Raw genomic sequence first — 11,334 nt, 5'->3', positions numbered from 1 at the left:
AGTTTACAAAAGTTGGACATCATTTATGATTTTCAAGGTCGTACATGGTTAATATAGTTAAATCATGACCATAAATTTTATAGTTTATATTTAGCATTCTACAAAACTGTGCTAAATGAAGGCCACAGGTAGGGGTGTGACGATTAGTATATAACCGTGAGACCGGCGGTTATAGTTGAACACCGTCATTAGAACTTTATAACCGCCAAAACCGTGTCACTAAAATATTTTTTACAAACATTTTTTATCAAACATTATTTTCATTTTTTAGATAGGATCATAAGATCCGCAATATATCGGGAGACATGGTTTTTACCACTTCATTAAATTTTGCTTTGTAGAAAACCTTTCTAAAAAAACGAATTTCGTTTTGAACAAATTTTATCTTAATTTTAAGAGATGTTTCATCAACCAATTGCATGTATTTTAATAAATAAAAAGCAAGTAAAGCAGACAATGATAACTGTGACATGGAAGCACCAGCGCGCCGCGTTCACTTGCACTGCACTGTGAACTAGAGCGCATCTCATCGCAAATGAAACTCAGCGTAGGCCTATGCCTCATACTCTAGCATTAAATATTTTTGCTGCATCCTTTCCAGAACAGACAATGGCTTTTTTTTTTTTTTTTTTTTTTTGCGGCTCGCATCAGCAAAGCATAGACCGCAAAACAATCAGCGGATGGCGGGCGGGTGCGGCTTTGAAATTTGCTCAAAAAACTTTGGCGCGGATGATGAGTTTTATGACAGATCTCCTTAATAAACGGAGCTCTGAAATCTCTGCCCCTTTACCGATCAGAGCGCGCGCTGAAACGGAGTTAACCCGCTATCTCCAAGATCAACCAATTGACTCTACGGCAGATCCACTAGCATGGTGGCGAGACAATATGAAACAAAATGAAACACGCTATCCGCAACCCCCCCCAACGGTTATGTTATGAACCGTCACATTTGACTCACGTCATAACCGTCATCACCAATTCTGAAACCGGCACACCCCTAGCCACAGGTAGAAATCATTTGATTTGTGTGCCTGACAGTGACTGTAAAATATGAGTTTTAGATATATAGACTAAATTTTTTTTTTTGATATTTGGAATATGGCCACTGCACTTCTTGGGTTGTTTTTGACTGGCCGTTGTGTTAGTATTGTTATACAAACCTGGCAACCCTGACAGTAAAGAGCATGTGCTTTAAGTTTAGAATTGTAGCATATACAGAACATTTATGCATTTAGCAGACACTTTTATCCAAAGCGACTTACAGAGCATTCTGGCTACACATTTCATGTTTTTACCGAGCACCAACCTCCGGCTCTCTCTCGTGAAGCCAATAAGGAAGTGACTAAAACTGTAATTCATCGACTGGCCGCTTGAGGCTGATGCAGAAGAGAGTCAGTCCCATAGACTCCCCATGTTAAAATGCCCAACTTTACAGCAGAAAAAAACATGTTTACAGCCAGGTAAAAAAAAATATTTTGGTCTATACTGCTAATTTTGCCCTTCATGACAACTGTGAGGGGGGTGAACTATTTTTATAACTAATCCGTTTACATTCTATTAAGCCTTAAAGTGCTGCATAGTTAAGGGCGTGGCCACTTGAGTGACAGGTGGATTGCCACTGCTGTCACTAACTAGGTGGGCGGGGCTTCCACAACTAGCTCCCGCCTTTTTTGCCCATTTTCTATTGTCCGGGAGTGTTGTGCGGTGACGCACTGCCAAGATGTCGACGGCCCGCTTCGCACACTTCAAAAAGCTTCAAAAACACTCTTCAGGAGTCTACGAGTGACGTCACAGACACTACATCCATGTTTTTATACAGTCTATGGTTTTTACCAATATGTGCACTCCCTGGGAATTGAACCCACAACCTTTTGCACTGCTAACACAATGCTCTAGCACAGAGCCACAGGGACTTGAAAGCATTGTTAAAGGGTAAAATGTCGATAGTTCCCAGCAGCACCATCCTCTCCCACACAGTGGACAGAATAGCACACTATATAAACACTGTCTCATGGTTTCTAATGCAGCAGGTATCATCATCATCTCCTGCACCAAAGGCAATGCTAATTTTAGTCTTAGATTTCGTCCCTGCAGGTATTGAGTCACCATCTGTGGTTCCCCAACCTTCATTCTCTCTCTGTCCTTGGAGTCCCACAGCAGCAGCACGCCGTCTGTCCTCCGGCTATGATCTGTCTGGCTGTGATGTGGTCTCAGTGTGCCGTCTCTCACCATCCATTCTACAACTTTTCTTGGGTGCAATCTCACGAAACCCGTCAAAGACATTCTCAGGTCATTTTTCTAGACTAAATATTTTACTCAAAGAAAATTTAGGACCAAGATCTTGTAAATTATTTTGCACATAGTAATAATTAAAGCTACACTAAACTATTATTTGAAATGAACGATACATCCCTTTTTAACCCTTATGTCACTAACTTAAGGGTGGAATTATTATTTATATTTCAGTCGGGAAGGATTTCCTAGGGAAACAGCAAATTTTTATCACTCTTCTGAGTGAGTTTAAATAAATCAACGAAACACATTATGTAGATGCTCCGAGGAGTGATACAAGTATGCAATTTTGCAGTAAATTAAACTAAACTCTAAAATATAGATAATTATAGACTTACCACAGTGATATAAGGTTTTGGAAGATGGTTTCTTGATGTACTTGCATATTTAAATTGCTAATTTACATACAAGTTATATAGTGTAACTTTGTCATTACGTCATAAAACACGAATCAACATAGTTTTTTAGCATCACATTTACTGTGCATTGACATGTTTATAATATTGGTATTTAAAACAGTTACTACTTCGGTCTGTTTGCCTTTACCTCACCAAAACAATATTCCTCCGCAAGTAACTTGTATTTTTTTTTTTTGCATTAACCACTAGAGGGCCAAAAGTTGCAGTTTAGTTTTAAACACAATTTACTCATGAAATACCATTATTACTTTTTTTTAAGTTAAAACAAAACACAATTTATTCTCATTACTGTAATGTAAACAAACCGATTACACATTTAATGATTAATTAGCAAGAATAATAAACATGCCCCCTGACTGCCATTGGTCGGCCAAACAGATAGCTACTCCCGCTCAAAAGCTAGATGACGACAAACATGAACAAATAAAACATCGAGCAGCATCATATATATGATCATTTTGAAGAGTAAATATGCAAAAATGAAAACTAAAATAAAATTGGTTTATGCAAAATATAACGTCTTTTTGTCTTTTGATTTATTGGGTGAAATTCACCTAGAAATCAGACTAGTGCAAAAGGCTGGTTTTATTTATCTGATAAATTGAATATTTTAAACGGTCAAAAATCAGACTGGTTTGTTTATATCTTATCAAGTAAATTCATTATGTATGGCATGTTTTTGTGAGTTTCATCTAGAAACCATCAGGAAGTTACATATCAGACTGGAGCAAATGTTTATTTATTCATTCTATAAATATGATAAAAGTGATCATTTAAAAGTGTAATTTTGTGGACAGTAGTAGGCCTACAACCTAAATGTTGCTCTTGATTGTGTGGATTACGTGTTTCATTCATGGCAGCCCTCTGCGTTTAAAAGCATCTTCCCGTAAGCTATAGATTCATTATCACTTCATGCAAAAAATGATTAACGCAGCAACGCTTCAACTACTCACGATTCACGAGTCAAGAGTCAACTCAAGCCCTCTGGTGTTGACCAGGCCTGCCAGCCCCACTTATCGTCCTCAGGAGCGTGTGCATGCAGCTGTGTGCATCTCCTGGTTTTGTCCCAATGCATGTGTAAACATCTGTCTTGTAAAGCTTTTAAAGCAGAGCCTGTGATTGCACTTCCTCCTGACCGCTGGTATGCTCCTGTGAGATGGAAAATAGCTGAAGGTCAGCGTGTCCTCCACACGTCAGCATTAATGATGAGGGTCAGTAACAGGGTCCAGACGTCCGGCTGAGGGCAGATGATGCTTCAGATGACAGAGATCTAGAAAATTTAAACAGCATAATTAACTATTCTTATCAATAGCTGACTTTTTTTTTTTTTTTTATGTTTTTGGAAGAAGTCTTATATGTCACATCTATTATTTAATCAGAAATACATTAAAATACATAAAAAGATATATTTAAAATAAATGTTTTTTTTTATGAAAATTGTAAGCTGTGATTTTCAGCATCACTCCTCCAGTCTTCAGTGTCACATGATCTTCAGAAATCAGAATAATATACTGATTTGCTGCTCAAGAAACATTTCTGATTATTATCAATGTTGAAAACAGTTGTGCTGCTCAATATTTTTTGTGAAAATTGTGATACATTTGTTTTTTCAGGATTCTTTGTTGAATAAAGTTGTCAATTTAATGAATCTTTCCTGGATAAAAGTTCTATTTTCTTTAATAAACTGATATATAAAAATCAATAATTAAAAATAAATTTATAAATCATTTTTAGACGTATTGTTCTGCGTCTGCTTAAGAAACATATCTCATATTATTGTCAATGTTGAAAACCGGTGTCCTGCTGCTTTATATTTTTTGTTTAAACTGACGCATTTTTTATCAGAATTCTTCAATGAATAGAAAGTTCAGAAGAACAGCATTTATCTTTTGTAGAATTATAACTTTACTGACACTTCTTATCAATTCATTGCATATTTGCTAATAAAACCATGATGACCTCTGAGTGAACCTGCCTGCTTTAAAACAAGACTTCAGCATGATCCTGGAAGCACATTTAATACATATGAAATGTTTCTGTTAATGCACCATATTACTCACAGTATAATCTCTCCATATAATGTGTTTAAAAACCGAAACAGGCTCCACCTGACCTCACCTCCAGAGACAGAAGGCCGTGTGAATCTCATCTCTCCGCTCGAATCCCTCTGTAGTTTATTCTCCAGCGCCTGTCCTCATCCGTCAGCTGCATCGATCGGGACGGTGATATTTCAGCTCACAGGTGATGTTCCCACAGCCAAGGTGAGCTAAAGGTCGTTTGGGGTTTTATAGTGAGATAAAACTGAGCGAATGACTTAATGCCGACAGAAGAACTGTCAAAACTAAAGCTGCTTCACTTTACAGCCAGAAATGTATCAAATGAGTGCAGCAGGATTCTGATTCAAACGCATATAGTTACTATTTTTAAAAGAAAGCAGTATGCACACTGAATTTTTTGTATGCATGAAATAATCAGGTCATGTACTACATTTGATAAAAATGAACAGTGCACACTGTATGAGATACTGCATCCTACAATGCAAGGCAAATGTTTGACCTTGAAAGCAAATGCGATTTTTAATATTGTTTTGATTATGACTATATTGCTAATATGCATTTTCAATTATACAAAAATGATCATTCGTATCCAGGATGACTGGATGCCACACAATTCATTGCACAATGCAACATAAAACATTAGGTCATGAAGCAACCATGTAGCATACTACTACTTATGAAGTTTATTACTGAACTTGTTTTTAATTAATAGAAATTAAACGTTTAAAATACTTGTTTTTAAAAGAGAACACATTGTACCATTTTCATCACATTTACAATATTTCATATCTGAAGAGACTTCGACGACCTAGATAGAAATGTACTGAAGTGGAAAGTACGATATTTGTCTGTCGAATAGTGATGTTAAAGTCATACGTTTGCAGAAGAAAAATAAATAAATCAAGTAAGGCATAGATAATTAAAAAGTGTACTTAAGTACAATTCTCAAGCAAACGTACTCTGTTACTGTCGACCTTTATATAATCAAAAGTAAAAAAAAATACTGTTGGTAAAATAAATAATTGCAATAGGAAAAACAGCAAAATTCATATCCAAGATGACTTGATTCCAAAGGTTATGTGGCAACTGGCAACATAATATTGCGGTTTGACAAGTTTATTATTAAACTTTTATTCCAGCACAGCGGATACTATATCAGCTGAAAACACATTTAATGTACACTGCTCATTTTAGCTAAAAACAATCTAATACTGTCACGGGATTCATGATTCATAATGATCTGCCACAACTGAGGCTGTATACTGTTGCTATAGATTTGTGTTGCCATATATAATTATAATTATATATATATATACATATATACACGATATATATATATATACAGTGTGTGTGTGTGTGTGTATGTCGCTTTGGATATATTGTATTGTATGTCGCTTTGGAAAATATATATATATACACACACATACGTTAACTAGTATATCAATCAATCAATACATTTTATTCAATTCATTTTTTAAAGGAATTATAATTAACACTATGTCTGTTTTGCCTGTGCAATAGAAAGCTAATCTTCCCATTGGAACAGATCTGAGATTTTCATCCCTGACAACAACCAGCAATAATCACATCAGTCAGTTATCAGTTATTATGAAGCACTGAAGCTCTGCATCTTCACTGCCTCACACACACACACACACACACACACACACGACAGCATTGCCAAGTCCATATAGCGCAGTAAAACACAGCAGTGATCCATGACAACTCAACATACAAGCATCTACAGTCACGTCCAGCCTCGCTCAGTGTCACACGTGAATTAAACTGACCTGCTGTCCAAACACACGACCCCTGCAGCCACACATGATAATGACCTCATTATATACAGTCTGTGGGTTCCTCATAAACATTTCAGATGGACTGAAACGTCAGAAGAACTTTCATATCAAGCTATCATTGGCTGGAGCTATAATACAGTTAATGATCGCAAAGGATGCATAGCCTACTTTAAATCGTAAAAATCACATTTATTTTACATTATATTTAGTGAGCCTTAATGTGCATTCACATTTACAAGGGTATGATTTTCGAAATATTTCAGCCAAGCCTCATTCTTATAAACAGCCAAATATTACTGTTTATTTAGGCCTATATAGGACTTCAACCTCTTGAAATGGAGAAAAACTAAGCTAAATGGGTTGATATTTTCCACAATATGAAGTTGATGTTGTTGTTGTTTTTTTGCATTTGGACACGTTTCTAACTCTAACATTAGTGACAAAGTTAAAATTTCTGCTAGAAACAAAAAAGATAAAAATAGATTGAGCTCTTACTTGTTTTCCCTCCATTTTGAATGAGTTCTAATGATGTCACTTCCTGTGAGTCACAAGTGGAGAGTTATTTTTTTTTAATAGTGGGCATCACATGCTAACATGCAGAGTAGCCCAAGTAAAACGTTATACATATAAGTAAAAAAGTAAAAGATAAGTAGTTATTTAGAAATTAAATAGGGTTGTGAAGCATTTCTTGCATAATATAACTATTAATTATATTTTATATAAAATTATGTACATTATTATGTAAAACATTTATTTTTTTCATGCATTGTTTCCCTTAATTGTTCCATAATTGTTAAACAGTTATTATATTGCACAAAAAATTGGTTATTATATGCAAGGTTGCATAATAGCAACATGCACAATTCTGTTCAAAAGTTTGGGGTTAGTAAGATCTTATTAATTTATTTTTTAATACTGCAACCACACATTAAATTGATCACTAGTGGCAATAAAAACACGTTAAGATTTTTATTTCAAGTAAAAGCTGTTTGTCAAATAAATGAAGCACAGCTGTTTTCATTATTGCTGATATCAGTAAATCAGCATTTTAAAATGACACTGAAGACTGGAGTAATGATGCTGAAAATACAGCTTTGATCAAAGGAATAAATAACATTTTACAGTATATTCACATACATTTTAAATTCTAATAATATTTCACATTATAACTGATTTTGCTGGATCTTAATCAAATTAATGCAAAGACAAATCTTACAGTCTCCAAACTTCTGTATTATATACAGAAACAGAGGCATTGAGAGATAATTAATAATTGATTAATGCATCTGTTTTATTTATTTCTACCGCAGAAAACAGAAATAATAATTCTCTCTCACATTCCACAGGACACAATGGCAGATCAGGATTTGTGCCGTTATCAGGCAGCCTGTCACATCTCATCCAGCCTTAAACGATGTGTGTGTGTGTGTGTGTGTGTGTCTCTCCCACCGGCATTGTGCTCATAATTAAGTGTGATTTCCACTGGCCGAATGACGGAATAAGAACGAGGAGAAAGCATTTCTGATCTGTGCTTCATCACTCATCACATCTCATCACACACACACTGACGGCCGCTTAAGACCTTCTGAACACTCATTAAGTGCTCACACACTTTCTCTTCAAATGAAATGGTCATTTCAGTGTTTTTTCCCTTCAAATGTTTCTTTGCGTTCAATCACAATCAGGGCCTGTCAATTCCCGAAAAGATTAGCATTCGTTCAGAAACTAGACTATATGGGTCAGTAAGATTTTCTAAATAGAAAATAATACTTGTATTCAGCATGGGTGCATTCAACTGATCATTAAATTATTTTGTCAACTGAAATATAAAGACAGAAACAACTGAAATTTCAATAATAAAAAAAAAGATTAGAGATAAAATAAAATAATTAAATAAGTACTACAGTTACAAAAACTGAAATAAAAACAATAAAGCTAAATACAATATTAAATAATACTACACATGGAAAAAGCACTTAAAATTACAAACTAAAATGAAAATACAAATATTAATAAAAGATAGTATATAAATAATGGTAAAATAACAGTACTGAGTAGGTTTCCCAAACTCTCCCTTTATCCCATTGGTCAGACATTAATGTAGCTCCGCCCACAACTCACACCATTGGTTGAGCCAATCTTGCTAGTTCAGGCTCAGTAGAGCCGTTAAAAACAAAAACACATTTTTAAGTGGCTCTATGACCGTTCCAGTGTTTAGTTTGTTTATACGATCAGATTTTAGACCAATCACTGGATGACTTAGTTATATCTGCATAGTTAACTGATATAGATAGTAGGAAACAGAATTTAAAATAGCATTTTAGACAATCACAAGTAGCGTACGCTAAACATACACTTTGATAAATAAATTATTTTTGTTTTCTTTGCACACAAAATGTATTCTCGTATCTTTGCAATATTGAAGTTGAGCCACTGATGTCACATGGACACATCTATACAGGTTCAGAGAGCTCTCAGATTTCATCACAAATATCTTTATTTGTGATCTTAAAGGGTTTGGAACAACATGAGGGCTCCTTTTCAGCCCTGGAGTTTCATGCCTTAGACCGTCCCACTTTAGTTCACAACTGTCTATATTAAAATAATGTAATTAAAACCTCAGAATGTAATTCCCTACAGCCTTGTCTTCATACAATTCATTGTATTTTTAAAAAAAACATAATCATTTCCAATTCAGTGCAAAAACAATAGCCTAAGTTTTGCTTCACAGTGAAGATTTATTAGAACAGTAAATAACAGGATAGTGTAAGAATATCTTTTCTTTAAGATTTAGTATTCATAAATATCCAAACATTGAAATAAAGAAAAAAAATCTAATAAAAACAAAGATATAAAACAAAATAAAAATAAAGATTAAAAAATGCATTGCACGCCACTTTCTAACGACAGTATCATCTCAGCTGAATCATCAGGTATCATTAATTATCTCAGGGCATATTTCATTGAGCAGGGCTCTTCATTACTATTAGTTCTTCTGAATGACAATCCTACCTGTCCATTCTGATGTGTTGGGCTCATGACTGGGGCTTGGTAACTTTACCGGGCCTTGCTCTTCACTGTTGAACAGCTACAAGAAAAAGTTTGATCCATGAGCGGTGGTTTGCAAACAATGTTGTTTTGCAATGTCGCTAGCATCTTGAACTGCTCCTAACTACCTTAACGTTAGCTTACTTACCGGCCTCCTCGTCTCCGTTTGTTTGGTTTTTTTTTTTTAGGAAGAATGTGCTCAGCTTAGAACATTTAGCTGCGTCAGTTTCCAAAGCTTTCTTCTTATTTATTCTGGACTTTTCAGCGCCGCATTTGCGCTTTCTTATCCATCTCACTTTTTTTTATTTTGAGCTACTGGCAAAGTGACGTTTTGAGGGCGGGGCCAGGGAGTCAACAGATAAAACACGTCATCATTATCTTGCAGGCTGCACTCTGCAAGAAAATAAAAAATAAAAAATAGTGGGACAGCGGTAAAATAATAAATAAAAAGAGTGGGCTGCGGTAAAATAATAATTATAATCAGGGGCGGATCTACCGGGGTATGCCACCCTAAAAGAAAGCCTTGCCTCCCCTGCTGCCACCCCAGTTGGCAGCAACAAATTAAAGGTTATGCCCAATTTGAAAATTTACGAGCGCGAATCTTTTGAGATTTGTGAATCGTGATTCTTGATCCCGCTCCGAACTGCCGAACTGATTCAAATGATTTGCGATCCCCAAACTGACTCAAATGATTCGCGAACCCGCTTTGAACTCCCGAACTGACTCAAAAAATTCGAGAACCCGCTATGAACTATCGAATTGATTCAAATGATCCGCGAAGCCGCTCCGAACTCCCGAACTAATTCAAATGATTTGCGATTCCCAAACTGACTCAAATGTTTCGCGAACCCGCTCCGAACTCCCGAACTGACTCAAATGATTCGTGATCCCTATAACTGACTCAAATCATTCGCGATCCCTATAACTGACTCAAATGATTCGCGAACCCGCTTCGAACTCTCGAATTGATTCAAATGATCCGCGAAGCCGCTCCGAGCTCCCGAACTGACTCAAATGATTTGCGATCCCAATAACTGACTCAAATGATTCGCGATCCCGCTCCGAACTCCCGAACTGACTCCACCTGCCTAGGGCACCAACTCCCAGAGGGGTCACCATCCCAGTTGCTCCAAAAAAAAAAAAACTTCCTACATTCCTACCGTTCGCACCTCATGTTAACGGCTGAATGTTCTTAATTGATGGATGAATCCAATCCAGCAAAGAGAGAAGAAAACTACGTGACGTTGGACATCGGACGAGTATCAAATTTAGGGACCGTCTCTAAAGTTACATGCGATATTGGTATACACTTTTCTAACGTCAGTAGCATTTGAGGAGAATGACTTATAGTCATAAAATTGTGTAGTCACAACTGTAATTGTTCATGTAGGTGTCAGCTATAATGCACAATTAAATTAAATGTATGATATTTATTAAAATCATCTGTAAATCATATGTAAATTTATGGGGTATGGTCACTTATTCCTTATATGTTTGTAATGTTTGTTATAACTGTTTCAAATGCAAGACATTGATTGCATGAGATTAAGTTTGTAAATGGCAGCCTGTGTCCTTTTGTAGTGTGCACATATATTTATCATCAAACTGTGATAACTGTGACTAAATTCAGTATATATACGTCTGCCATATGTTGCCACCCCTCAAAAATTCCTGCCCCCTTCTCGCCACCCCATCAATATTTTTCTAGATCCGCCCCTG

The 11,334-nt window shown here is 35.9% G+C and overlaps 1 long non-coding RNA gene across 1 annotated transcript; it reads right to left on the bottom strand.

Moving 5' to 3' along the window:
• Positions 1-2,650: 2,650 nt before the first annotated feature.
• Positions 2,651-9,899, bottom strand: LOC127970300 (uncharacterized). Its single transcript, XR_008156583.1, has 4 exons — positions 9,764-9,899; positions 9,580-9,655; positions 4,830-4,977; positions 2,651-3,981 (listed from the first exon to the last, which is right to left on the bottom strand). It is a non-coding gene; the product is annotated as an uncharacterized LOC127970300 (long non-coding RNA).
• Between the last annotated feature and the right edge of the window lie 1,435 nt (positions 9,900-11,334).

This window comes from Carassius gibelio, chromosome B13 (assembly GCF_023724105.1).
Source record: "Carassius gibelio isolate Cgi1373 ecotype wild population from Czech Republic chromosome B13, carGib1.2-hapl.c, whole genome shotgun sequence".
Classification (NCBI taxonomy): domain Eukaryota; kingdom Metazoa; phylum Chordata; class Actinopteri; order Cypriniformes; family Cyprinidae; genus Carassius; species Carassius gibelio.
Note: the sequence above shows the minus strand (reverse complement) of the source record. Positions and strands in the feature narration are given on the sequence as shown.